We start from the raw sequence: 13988 nt of genomic DNA on the forward strand, positions 1-13988 counted from the left end.
TAAAAGAATATGTTACAAGCAGGTTTCCAAAGAAATCAAAACTATCGATGGTCATATGAAAAAATGCTCTAAATCCTTATGGATTAGAGAAATTCAAATTAAAACTTATTCACTTCAAATTAAAAATATTCACACATATCAGATTGGCTAATATGATAGAAAAGGAGAATGACAAAGAGTAGATGTGAAAAAATTGGGGCGTAAATGCATAATTGGCAGAGTTGTAAACTAGACCATTCTGGAGAACAATCTGTAACTCTACCCAAAAATTATGCAACTGTTTTGAACCCTTTGACCCAACATTGCCACTACTAGATCTATGTGGAAAATAGATTAAAGGAAATAGAAAAGGTCCTATTTCTGCAAAAATAATTATAGACCCTTTTTTGTGCTGGTAAAGAATTGAAATTGAGGGGATATCCACCAATTGGAGAATGACTGAACAAGTTATGGTATATGACTGTGATGGAAGACTATTGTGCTATAAGAAATTATAAACAGGACAATTTCAGAAAAACTTGGGAAGACTGCTGTGGACTGATGCCAAGTGAAGCAAGCAAACAGAATCAGGAGAACACTGTGTACAATATGAGCAATATTGTAAGAAAAATTAGGAGTGAAAGACTTAGCTACTCTTATCAAGACAATGATCCTAGACAACCCTAAAGGACCCATGATGAAAAATGCTACCCACCTCCAAAGAGAGCTGATGAACTCAGAGTGTAGTTTGAAAAACACTTTTCTTTTATTTATTTATTTATTTATTCTTTATTTTTCTTGTTTTTTTTGTGTATGTGTTTATTCTTTTGCAATATAGCTAATATGGAGATATGTTTTGCATAACTTCATACATATTTCTTGTCTTCTCAAGTGGTGAGGGAAGGGCAGAAGAGGGAGAGAACTTGGAACTCAAATTTTTTAAAAAGGAATCCTTAAAATTGTATATGTTATTGGAAAAGGTTTAATGATATAAATAAAATGAATCAAAAATTAATAAAACATTTTATAACTCTTTAGTCTTCAAAGTACTTTCACATCTATTCTAAAAGGCAGTGTGGTACTGGGGGAAAAGCTTTGGATTCAAAGTCAGAGGCTAGGGGTTCTGCCACGACTTCAGTCTCTAACATCTGTTAACCATACTGGAACTTAGATTTCTGTTAAGTAAAACAAGGTGTAAAACTAGATCACCATTTTCAGATCCTTCTATTCCTCTCTGATCTTATTATCTTTTTGATAGTCTTGTTAGGGTTTAAAAATCACATCATCAGAATTGCATAATCTCAAAGTTGGAGGAAATCTGGGAAAGAGGGGAAAGAATGGGGGTTGGATAAGTAATAGGGGGATATTAAATCCAACCCATACATGGCCAAGAAGACAAAGATTCCTCTAAAAGTATACACATGGTGTCACTCAGTCCTTCCTTGAAGATTGCCCATGAGGAAAATTTTACTACCTTTTATGGCAACCTATTACACTTTTAGATTGTTATAATTGTTAGAAAGTTTTTCCTTACTTGGAGTCTTCAGAGATGGGTTGATTACTTCTCCCCCAGAGGTGTCAGGATAGTCCCAAGACAAAGGTTTCTAGTACTATAGCTCCTGGTATCCACCTTTATGAGTCCTCATTAATAATTAGCCAGTTGCCTTCCTTAGAAAAGGAATATACTGAAAGAATAATTGGTACAAAACATTCTACTACCACCCCCCTTAAAGCAATTGGGGATACTGATTCCCCATTCTCAAATATTATCCCTGTGGGGAAAGTTGACTTAAATTTAGATCAGGGACAATAAAAAATGCATACAAAGAATACTTGTGGTAAAGGGATACCTCTGCACTTACAGTCCTAGAAATCCTTTCCTCCCTTCATAGAGTCCTCATGAAGTTCCCCCTGGATATTACTATTTTTCCCCCTGAGTTCAGAGATTCAGTGTATTTTTATAATTTATAGTCAACATCCCTCCCCACTACAGAGTCACAATCCCTAAAGCTTCTCTTCTACTTTAGTGATTGTTTTTCCAGACCCATCTGCAGATACTTCCTTTACTATGAATTTACTACTCCAGAGGCTATTGCTATTGCTAGCACCTCTAGACCTCCTTTACTCACAAGGTTATTTCCTGGACACATCCACCTAGGTTTGCCTAAGATCAGAAAAGAGCAAAAATAGAGGTGCTGTAGAGTCATAAGCACCATAACACAATAACAGAAAGAACATCCAACCTTTCCCTGAACTGGGTTCCTGGGAGCAGCTCAAAATGGTTCTGCTTCCTAGCAATTGCAAAGGAAAAGAGAATGAAAACTTGGAAGGTTGCTCTTTTTGTATTCACATTCATTTCTATGACCAATAAGAAAATTTTCTATTATCAAACAGAACCATCAGTCCTTGAATTTCTTGGATTGAAACCAGGTAGAAAATATCTGTTCTTAAAGGTCTAACCTTCATAGATTAATATGAACAGTCTATTCTTGGGGGGGGGGGGGGGAGTAGTCATGTAGCTCCAAAGAGAAAATGACATTTCTCATTCCTTTACTAGATATAATAATAAATAAACTAATAAACTTCAAGCTTTTTAGCATCCTAATTTCTTTCCTCTGAGCAATAATAATTAGGATTTATATTTCCTTTAAAGTTTTCAAAATATTTTACTTAGAAATGTTATTTCATTTCATCCTCAAAACAATCTTGTGAGGAAAGGGTTATTATTATTCCCAGTTTACAGATGAGGAAATTGAGGCTGAAGTGAAGCAAATTGTCTGGAGTCAAACTCAGATTTTCCTGAATCGAGTCCAATACTATTCATAATTAAATATAATATTCCCATATGTAATCTGATCAGAATAAGATAAAATAGGATTATCACATCTCTAGACATGGATTTATACCTTTTCTCTTATTGATGTTGTATTTATTTTTCCAATTACATGTTATGAAAGTTTTTCAACATTTATTCACATGCATATTTATAAGTTACACAATTTTCTTCCACCCTCTCTTCCCATCACCCTCCACTCTGCAGCAAACAGTTCAGTGAACATCTACACTTGTGTTTTAGATGTTTATTTATATATTAGTGTTTTTCTATATGAGGAATTAGGACTAAGGGGGGGAAGACCAGAAGGAAAAATATAAGAGAATTTTTTTTTAATGAACATAGTGAGGGGTGGCTAGGTGGCCCAGTGGATAGAACAACGACCCTGGAGTCAGGAGTACCTGAGTTCAAATCCAGCCTCAGACACTTAATAATTATCTAACTGTGTGGCCTTGGGCAAGCTACTTAACCCCATTGCATTGCAAAAAACTAAAATAAAATAAAAATAAAATAAAATGAACATAGTATACATTCAGATTCCATATGTTTTATTTTATTTTATTTTCTTCATCTAGATGTGTATGGTATTGTCCATAATAGGTCTCTCTCAGGGTTGTCCTAGTTTTCTGAACTGCAGGGAGGAACTGCATCCATCAAAGTTGATCAACTCATAATGTTGTTGTTAATGTGTACAATGTTATCTTGGATCAGTTCCTGTAATTCTTTACATGATTCCCTAGTGTCCAACCATTCATGGTTTCTTATAGAACAATAGTATTACATAATATTCATATACCATAACTTGTTCAGCCATTCCCCAATTGATAGGCATTCCCTTGATTTCCAATTCTTTGTCACTACAAAAATTGCTGCTAAGAATATTTTGGAACATGTGGGATTTTTCCAAATTTTTTATAATTTCTTCTGCATATAGGTATAGTATTAGTATTGCTGATTCAAAGGGTATGATCTGTTTTATTACACTTTGAAGATAGTTCCATCTTGCCCTCCTGAATGGTGGGATTAGTTCACAACTCCACCAAAAGTGTATTAATATCCCATCAATCTCCAACATTAATCGTTATCCCTTTTTTGTCATCTTAGTCAATCTCATAGGTGTAAGGTAGTACCTCAAGGTTGATTTAATTTGCATTTCTCTAATCAGTAATGTTTTGGAGTATTTTTTCATATGATTATATAAAGCTTTAATTTCTTCATTTGAAAACTGCCTGTTCATATCTTTTTTTTCAGCTTTTCTGTTCATATCTTTTGACCATTTATCAATTGGGGAATGAGTTGTAACCTTATAAATTTGATTCAATTCTCTATCTATTTTAGAAATGAGACTTTTATCAGAACACCTAGCTATGAAAATTGTTTCCCAGCCTTCTGGGCAGTATTGGCTTTATTAGTGCAAAAACTTTTTAATATAGTCAAAATCATCCATTTTGTAATTTATAATGTACTCTATTTTTGATCATAAATTCTCCCTTTTCCATAGATCTGACATTATTTCTTGATCTGTTCATTGATCTATGGTATCACCATTTATGCCTAAATTCTGTACCCATTTTGGCCTTATTTTAGTACAGGATGTGAGTTGTGGGTCTATGCCTAATTTTTGCCATACTATTTCGCCATACTATTTCTGCCATACTATTATGCTAATAAGGTTTAGAACTCCTATGTGAGGGTATTAGTGGACTTTGAGTTCAGTTGTTCTGTAACACAACAACCAAAAAAGTGATTTTTAAGTTGCATTACTAGAATAGTATCCCAAACAAGAGAGATGGTACTCCCACTGTACTTTGCCTAGGTCAAATCATATCTGGATTCAGTTCTGGAATCTTGTTTTTAGAAGGACATTAATAAGCTAATATCCTAGCCACATATAAAAGAGTAAAGAAGGTGATGAGTTTCAATATCTTAAGAGATTATATCTAACTTGGAGAAGAAAAGATGGGGGGAGGGCAGGAGGAGATGGTCATAAAGACATGAAAGTTATTTTCAAATATCTGTCTGGTTGTTATTTGCAAGAGAGATTAAATTTTGTCTTTCTAGTCCAAGTAGGAAGTACTTGTACCAAGTGAGACTGCTGACTTAACACAGAATCCTCTCACTCAAATTCAATTCATGTACTTGTCATGTCATCACTTCCTCCTGTTGTCATGGTCTTCTTCAGGAAAGAAAGAAAAACATCATCATCACAATAAGGGGGAGGGAATGGATCAAAATTTCTACTGATTATAAGAGCTTCCTAAGGATTAGAGCTGTCCAAAATTGATATGGTTTACTTCTTAAGGGAATAGGAATTCTCCATCATTGGAGGGTTTCAGGTGAAAGATAGGTGTCTTTTTCTTTTAATGCAAGAGAATCAATTTCTTTCTATGTTATTTTATTTCTTCCAATTACATGCAAAGATAGTTTTCAACATTCATCTTTTTGTAAGCTTTTCTTCCTCCCTCCCTTTCCTCTCTCCTCCCCATGACTATACTAAACATATTTCCATATTAATCATGTTGTGAAAGAACTAGAACAAAAAAAGCAAAAAACAAATATAAAACAAGTTTTAAAAAAAAGTTAAATTAACATACTTTGAGTTGTATTCAGATTCTACAGTTTTTTCTGTGAATGTGATGGCATTTTTCATGACTAGTCTTTTACAATTGTCCTTGATCATTAAACCAACTGCTAAGAGGAGCTAAATCCATCATAGTTACTGTCAGTGTATCCAGTGTTCTCCTGGTTTAGCTCACTTCACTCAGTGAAAGATGGATATCTTCTTAAATATCAGGGATCCAGTAGAAGGAATTCCAGGACTGAGAGACCCTTTCTAGTTGGGTTTATATAGTAATAGCAGCTTGAAGGCATAATGGATAGTACACTGGCCCTGGAATCAGAAGGATGGGGGTTCAAATCCAGTCTCAGACATTTAACACTTACTAGTTATGTGAACTTGGGCCAGTCACTTAATCCTGACTGCCTCACATCCAGGGCCATCTCCATCTCCTGATTCACATCTGGTCGCTGGCTTCCTCACTCAAATCCAATTCATGTACTTGTCATGGCATCATCTCCCCTGATGTCATGGTCTTCTTCGAGGAAGAAGGATAAACATCATCATCATATGGTTATATGGTTAGAGGCATTGGGCCTTGGGAAAGCTCAGACCCCAAGTCCAATGGGCATGGAAGAAGAGATTCTTTAGAAAGCAATATTTGGTTAAATAGTATTTAGATTAGCCCATTTTCCAACTTTTCTCTTTCTAGATTGTCCAAATCACTTTAAAAGTTTTCCCAATAACTACTGACTTTAGTCTTTCCTAAGACTGTTCTTTACTGAGCTGGTTAATTTAAACTGGATACAATAAATAGAGATATGTATTTCTATTCTACACCCCCCCCTTAAGAAAACAGTCAAATGTAAAAAAACAAGTAAATGAGTGTGGGTGATTGTTCATGCTTTAAAAGGAATATCTTATTTACCAAAGGATTCACCTCCTCGGGGCTTCATTTAATTGCTGCTCCTTCCTTTAAGTGTTTGTTTACAGGTCTTCAAATCCTAACAAAGTAGGCCAAATGAGTTAAAATTCAGCAACAAAGTACAAAGAACCACAAACACTTGAAGATCAATCAGGAATAAAGATGAAAGGTTCCTAAGTGACAAGTCAATGGGAAAATTGGATTCTATTCCTGTCCATTCCATTAATAGAAACTAAAATAAGATGCACTAATTAAAATCCAATTTAAATCTTTGCAAAGCATTTACCACCTAAAACCTTCTCACCTATCTGCAAGAGACTCTTTCCCAGGAGAAGCCTATTCTCAGGAATCTAGGGTTGGGGTATGTATTTTCATTCTCTACTGTTCAAAGTACTAAGAGAGCACTCAATCTCTATTTTATATATATATATATATATATATATATATATATATATATATACATATATATATATATATTCTATTTATGGTTAATATTGTTTTCCCCTCAGTAGACTATAAACTCCTCAAGAACTGAGAATGCCAAATCAGTAAGTATTTATTAAGTATCTACTAAGGGTCAGGAACTATCTGAAGCTCTGGCTACCAAAAAAGGCCTTTTAAGAACTCATATTCTAAAGGGGAGACCACATACAAAAAGGGATGAATGTACAAGATATATATTGTGTGAGTAGGAAATACTTTAAAAGGAAGGCAGTAAGACTAAGGAAAACTGGGAAAAAGCTTCTTGATGCAGTTAGTATTAGCTAGAATTTGAAAGCAACAAGAGACAGAGATAAGGAGGCAGAGCAATCCAAGCATGTTGGACAGAGAGTGGAGAGATGGGATATCTTGTGGTTTGGTTGTTTGTCTATGTCCTCTAAGAGGACCATGACATCAGGCAAGTGATGTTTTGACATGCAAGTGAATTGGATTTAATGGAGGCTGTGCAAAGACACCAGGTTCACTTTCTCCTCCAGAACCATCTGAGTTCAGTGGACAGTAATGGATACTGGATGACTGGATATGACCCTGGATTCAATGGGAGACCTTGACTTTTTAAAGCTAGGTGTTTCCCTGGTGACAATTTGACTGAGGCTATGCTCATTCAGTGATTAAGGTTAGGTTAGGTAAGAGAGAGATGAGGGCAAAATTTAGCAGCATCTATATTAAGGGCTCCTAGGGTTTGCAATATGATATTCCAGAAGACAAGAGATTACAACCAAGAATCAACTGTCTAGCAAAACTGAACATCTTATTTCAGGGGAAAAGATAGACTTTTAATGAAATGGGGGACTTTCAAGCTTTCCTGTTGAAATGACTAGAGCTGAACAGAAAGTTTGAACTTCAAGTACAGGATTCAGGTGAAGGATAGAAGGGTGGTTGGAAAGGGCAAATTATGAGGAATTTAATGATGTTGAACTCCTTGTATTCCTGCATAGGAAGAAGATACTGATAATACTCATATGAACCTTCTCATTTATTAGGGCAGCTAGAAGGAACATTAGTAGACAAGTCACAGGAGGAAGCTGAATATAAAAGTATAATATAAAGATGCAGTTAGTGGAGGAGAAAGAGATGTACTGGGAGAAAGAGAAAGGAGAGGTGGAATGAACTAAGATATTTCATATAAAAGAGTCAAGGAAAAGCTTTTGCAATGGAGTGGAAGAGGGGGGGAAGGTGAGGGGGAGTGAGTGCCTTCATTCTCATCAGAAGTAACTCAGAGAGAAAATAATATGCACACCCAATTGAGCATAGAACTCTATCTTACCCTAGAGGAAAATAGGAGAAGAAAGGGATAAGGAAAAAAAAGGGATGGGGGCGAGGAGTGTAGGTGATAGAAGAGAGGGATTGTGGGAGAGGGTAGTCAGATACAACACATTTTTGAGAAGGGACAGGGATAAAGGAGAAATAGAAAATAGAATAAATGGGGTGGGGGGAATAGGATGGAAGGAAATATAACTAGCAATAGCAACTCTGGGAAAAAAATTGAAGCAATTTCTCTGATGGACTTATGATAAACAATGCTATCCACCCCAAAAAATAGAGTTGATGGTAGTGAAATACAGACTGAAGAATATTTTTTCCTTTCACTTTATTTTTCTTGAGATTTCTCTTTCTTGGGGGGGGGGATTATGTTTACTTTTACATGGTGACTATTGTAGTAATGTGAAAAAAGAAATAAAAGTAAATTGAGAGAGAGAGAGAGAGAGAGAGAACAAGAATGGCCATTATTTTAAATAAAATTTATCCTGGGAAGATAAGACCCTCAAGGTTTCTCAGTGATTGCAGCAGGTAAAAAAGAAAAAAGGTAAGAGCTTCTTTTGGTTTTGTATGTAGACTAGAAAGGAGACCAGCATTAGTGGATCCAAGAGTTCATGAGGATGGGGTATGAGAAGATTGGAATGGTAGGAGGGGATCAGGTGATGATAGAATTAAAAAGCCAAATAAAGAATCTCACAGTTAATCCTTGAGGTATTTGGAACCTTGAACTTGGGATCACAAAGACTCATCTTCATGAGTTCAAATCTGATAATCAGGCACTTTACTAGCTGTGTGACCTTGGACAAGTCACTTAACCTTCTTTACCTCAGTTTTCTCATATGTAAAATGAACTGGAGAAAGAAATGGAAAACCACTCCAGTATCTTTGCCAAGAAAACTCCAAATGGTGTCATGAAGAGTCAGATTTGCCTGAACCATAACAGTTTATTTATGACTTGGTAAACCCTCTGCTTTAGAAAGATGACTAATTGGCAAGGGAGAGAATTGAAACAGGAGAGACAACCAATATTCTAGGATGAGATGATGAGACTTCCATTAGGGTAGTGGCAATGTCAGAGCAGAAAAGGGGGGTATTTAAGAATTATTGCAAAGGTAGTATTGAGAGGACTTGGCAACAGTATAGATTTGAGGAAGGGTTGAGAAAAAGTGAAAATTCAAGGGTGATGCCTCTATTTCTAACCTTGGTGAATGGGAAAATGAGGATGCCCTCAATAGTAATAGGGGGTGGCCAGGTGGTGCAGTGGATAGAGCACAGGTCCTGGAGTCAGGGGTGCCTGAGTTCAAATCCGGCCTTAGACACTTAATAATTGCCTAGCTGTATAACCTTAGGCAAGTCACTTAACCCCACTGCCTTGCAAAAATAAAAAAAAATTAGTAATAGGGACATTAGGAAAAGGGAGAGCTTAGAGGAAAGGGTAATAAGTTCAATTTTTAACATGTTGAATCTAAGGACACCTAGCTCAAGATGTCCAATAGGCAGTTCAAGATGGTTCTTTGTATTCAAAGACCCTAGAACAATGTCTGATGCATATTAAATGCTTAATACATTCTTATAGTAGATTGATTAAGTTATTACCAGGAATAAAAACTATGACAAAGCTCTGTCCACAAGGTTAATTGGTTTATCTGTGGAGGAGGGATAGTTTTCAAGTTAAGTGCATTCTTGCCCATGGTAGTCATTTAATAAATGACTGTCAAATTAAATTGAATTTCCACTCCCACAAAGAACTTCTAGGTAATTGATCTAGGAAAGAGGACCATAGGAGAAATGAAACTGTGTCTAAATTAAATTGTGTTTTTTCTCCTGGCATAGCACAATTTTCAGTTGGATAATTAATAAATGTTTGCTGCATTTTAATTTCCTGCAAAAAAAAGGCTTCACAAAAGAGGTGATATTTGAGTTGAATTTTGAAGGATGAAAAGAAAATTTTGTGTACCCATAGAAATAGATACACACACACACACACACACACACACACACACACACACACACACACACACCTTACTTTTCCCCTGAAGCTTGAAATATATATATATATATGTATATATATGCATATATATATATATAAAATGAATTGAAGATCATCTCAGAAGGAAGACACTAAGATTAAGGAAGACTAAGGTTTTTTTTGTAAAAGGTGGAATTTTAGCAAGAAGTTAAGGGAAGCTGGAAGGCAGAGATGAGGAGGGAGAAACTTCCAGGCATGGGAGTCCACCAATGAAAAGTATGAATTTGTTAGAATTTGATAGATGGAGTGTCTTCTTTGAGGAACCTTGAGAAGGGTAGAGTTATTGGATTATAAAGTAAATACATAGAGAAAATTAAGGTGTAAGAAAACTGGAAACATAAGAAGCAGGCTGGTTATAAAAGGCTCTAAAAGCCAAAAAGAGAATTTTATATTCGTTCCTGGAGATAATAGGACAGGAAGTACCTTTTCACCATTGATCAGGTAAATCTGAGCTAAGAAGTTTAATGAGCACCAATGGCCAAAAGAGGGCAGTGGTGCAACATAGACATCTATGTTGACCTAGGAAGAGAAACAGGTGACAACTGATATCAGTCAGAGAGAACAGTGTCACCGGAAAATGGAAAATGACCCTTTGTGGTTGTACAAGGATATAAGTAAATACCATATTGACTTAAGTGAGTACTCTATCACTCACAATCAATCAAATGTATTGAACAACTTTTAATGGCAAGGTACTATAAGGATCTACCGATCAGAAGATTGCTCCTCACCCCCCACCAAAGAAAAGCAAGAAGACACCTTCCCCTCCTTATAGGCATTGAAATTTGCATGTAATGTCAAATTCTTTTCGGCATGTGTTGATCAGTTTTGCTGAATTTGTTTCACTTGCTCTTTTTTCTTTCTTTTTTGTGATAAGAGATGACTCTCTTGTAGGGGGAAGGATGCAAGGGGAAACCTATGCCCTGTAAAGACAAAAGATATCAGTAAAAATCTGCTTCTTTTTAAAGGTTATGAGAGAAGTTAATATTGCTAAGATTAAGGAATCTGACCTTAATAATTATTATGATCTCTAATGTCCCTTCCAATTCTAACATTTTTTTCTTTTATGGTTTAATATTCCATGTCCATCTCTGTTATCCAATGGTCATAAAGGCTCAATCTGACTGTTTATGAATGATGGTCCTATGCCAAAGAAACTAGCTAGGAAAACAAGAAAAAAGTTATTAGAGTTTGGGGAAGTTAAAAAGTACAAATATAAGATATATTGTACATACAATTACTCATGTCAATTACTCAATGCTTGATTGATAAAGTTAGTCTGAAATAGGGAGCAATCATAGACTCTCAGAGCTTGATCGGGCCTAAGAACCTTAGGGTCATGCAGTCTAACCTTGTCCAAACTGGTAAAGGAATTTCCTCTTCAGCAGTACCTTGGCAGGTGATTGATTAGTCATTCAACGGGATTTATGCTGCCTCTCATTAATAGTCCTTTGTCAACAGAAACAAGAATTTATTACCTGCCTACTCTGGGTTGTTGTTCAGTCATGTTTGACTCTTCATAGGGTTTTCTTGGTAAAGATACTGAAATGATTTGCCTTTTTCTTCTACAGCTCATTTTATAAATGAGGAAACCAAGGCAAAGAGAATGAATGACTTGGTCAGGGTCACATAGCTAGTAGGTGTCTGATGCCAGATTTGAACCCCTGAAGAGGAAAAGGAGTCTTTCTGACTCTACACCGTTTACTCTATTCATGATACCACCTAGGTGCCCAGGCACTATTCTAACTATTCTAATTTTCAAATACTAACTCATTTGATCTTCACAACAACCCTGGAGGAAGGAAATAAAGGAAAATAAAGGAAACTGAGGCAGAAAAAGACAAAGAAAAAAGACAAAAAAAGTCACAGAGCCAACAAATGTCTAAGTCTGGATATGATTTTAGGTATTCTTGAGTCTATGTTCATTTGGCTATTGGCTATACCACCAAGCTGCCTCCAACTATTTTTATGAGAAAGTATTTTATCATCACCATCATCAATAGAAACAAATAATTATTGACAGTTTACTTCATGAAAAAGTAGTATGGTATAGTAGAATGACCTGACTTCCAATTTTCCATTTCATCTTCACTCAATATGTGACTTTGGGCAAATCTTTTTGGTCTAATATAGCTTCAGCTCTCTTATTTATAAAATGGGACTAAGAGTATCTGTGTCAAAGCATCCTAAATCTTAAAGAAATGAGAACTCTCATTTCATAAATTTAGGATACATCATGCAGAAGATACAAAGAGATGAGAGATCTAATCCCCGACATCTGAGGAGCTCTGGCATTGGTTAGGAGTACAAACTGTAGAATAAGTGAAACAAATAGGTCAGGGCACCATTAGCAGGGCCATGCCCCACTGTTACCTTCAATAGGAGTAGGAAGAGTGAGGAGGCTATAGCTGCACTTTGCAAATAATGGATATTTAATGGTGATAGATCACGTATAACTACCTTGATCAATACATAAGAAAGCACATAAATATTTTTCCAAACTGAATTAATCACTTAATATATAGATAGATAGATAGTTGACTCGATTAAAAATGGTTAGGGTGAAGCATGTTAAAGTTTGGAAAGAGGGATCATGAAATCTAGGATACACTATTTCCCCCAAACTACTTGTCATTCCCTTAATAGGAGAGGAAAAAAGAAATATAATTTCCCTTACTCGTGGCCAGGCACTGACTTTTAATAACAAAGAGTAACCTTATGGCACTCTCCATTTCTCCAAGGCTGCTAAATACATAAAATGCCAAACTATTCATTTGCTAAATGATAAATGTTCCAAGTAACTTTTTTTATTTTAGAATACAAGAGGTACAAATGTATTTACAGTCATACATATACAATCAAATAATATATATATCAAAGTTTCGTAAATATCATTTTAGATAAATATTTACAAAGTTAAAGTGACCATTTCCTGGAAGTAGAACACAGTTTGTGAAAACTCTATACATTTTATACTTTTCATTAATATTATTATAGTTTCTTTATTTTACAAAACACCCTAAGGGATTTGTCACTTGTTAATGACTATAGGGCAGGGTGGGAGACACTAGAGGGCGCTCATTACTGGAGTTTAAGAACAATGGGGGCAAAGAGAGAAGGGGGAAATTATGTAGTTGGGACTCCAGAGACAGGGACTGCTGAATCAGGTGAAGTGGTCTCCCAGTTTTCCCAAGGGATTTCACAGCTGTTTGGAAATGTTTCCAGGGAGAGAGTGAGACTTAAATGCACTGTTGCTAGTCCACCTCATTTCTCCCCTAAGGAGAATTCAGATGAAGCTTGGGTGTAGAATAAAATTCCACAGTGCGGACACCTCTTGACCTTACCTCTCCTAAATCTGTTCATACAGAGTTGACCTGATCTACCATAATCCCTTTAGGCCTCCAGTTTCTAGGAGAGCAGGTCAAGGGGGGGAAATCGACCTGACATCAGACCCTCACAGCAATGGGCTCTGGAATCCGGTCTTGCATCTCTTGGTCAGAAAGCCTGGTGATCTGAAGCCTGCCCTTCCCACCCTCTTTTTTGCCCCAGTCAGATCTGGGAGCAGCGTTAGCAAGGACAGTTTTTGAACTAAAACCAACTGACTTGCATCTCTGTTTCCTGAGAATAATCTTGAGGGTGGGAGAGAGAGGAGGGAAGAAGATATCTAGAGGAGGTTCTGAGACCCTTGTTTGGGGAGTGGAGGAATTCCTGATTCTACCCCCGACTCCCACCCCCCACTCCCATCCCAGCCCTCTTTGCTTTGGCCTCCAGACTGAAGTATAAGCCACAGGGAAATCATAGATCATTCTCTTTATCGTCCCCCTTCTCCCCCCTCCCCCCCCCAAGCTGTCCATTTTCGGAGGATCATAGCGTTTTCATTCACCCACCCACCTCCTGACCCCCT

This window comes from Macrotis lagotis, chromosome 1 (assembly GCF_037893015.1).
Source record: "Macrotis lagotis isolate mMagLag1 chromosome 1, bilby.v1.9.chrom.fasta, whole genome shotgun sequence".
NCBI lineage: Eukaryota > Metazoa > Chordata > Mammalia > Peramelemorphia > Peramelidae > Macrotis > Macrotis lagotis.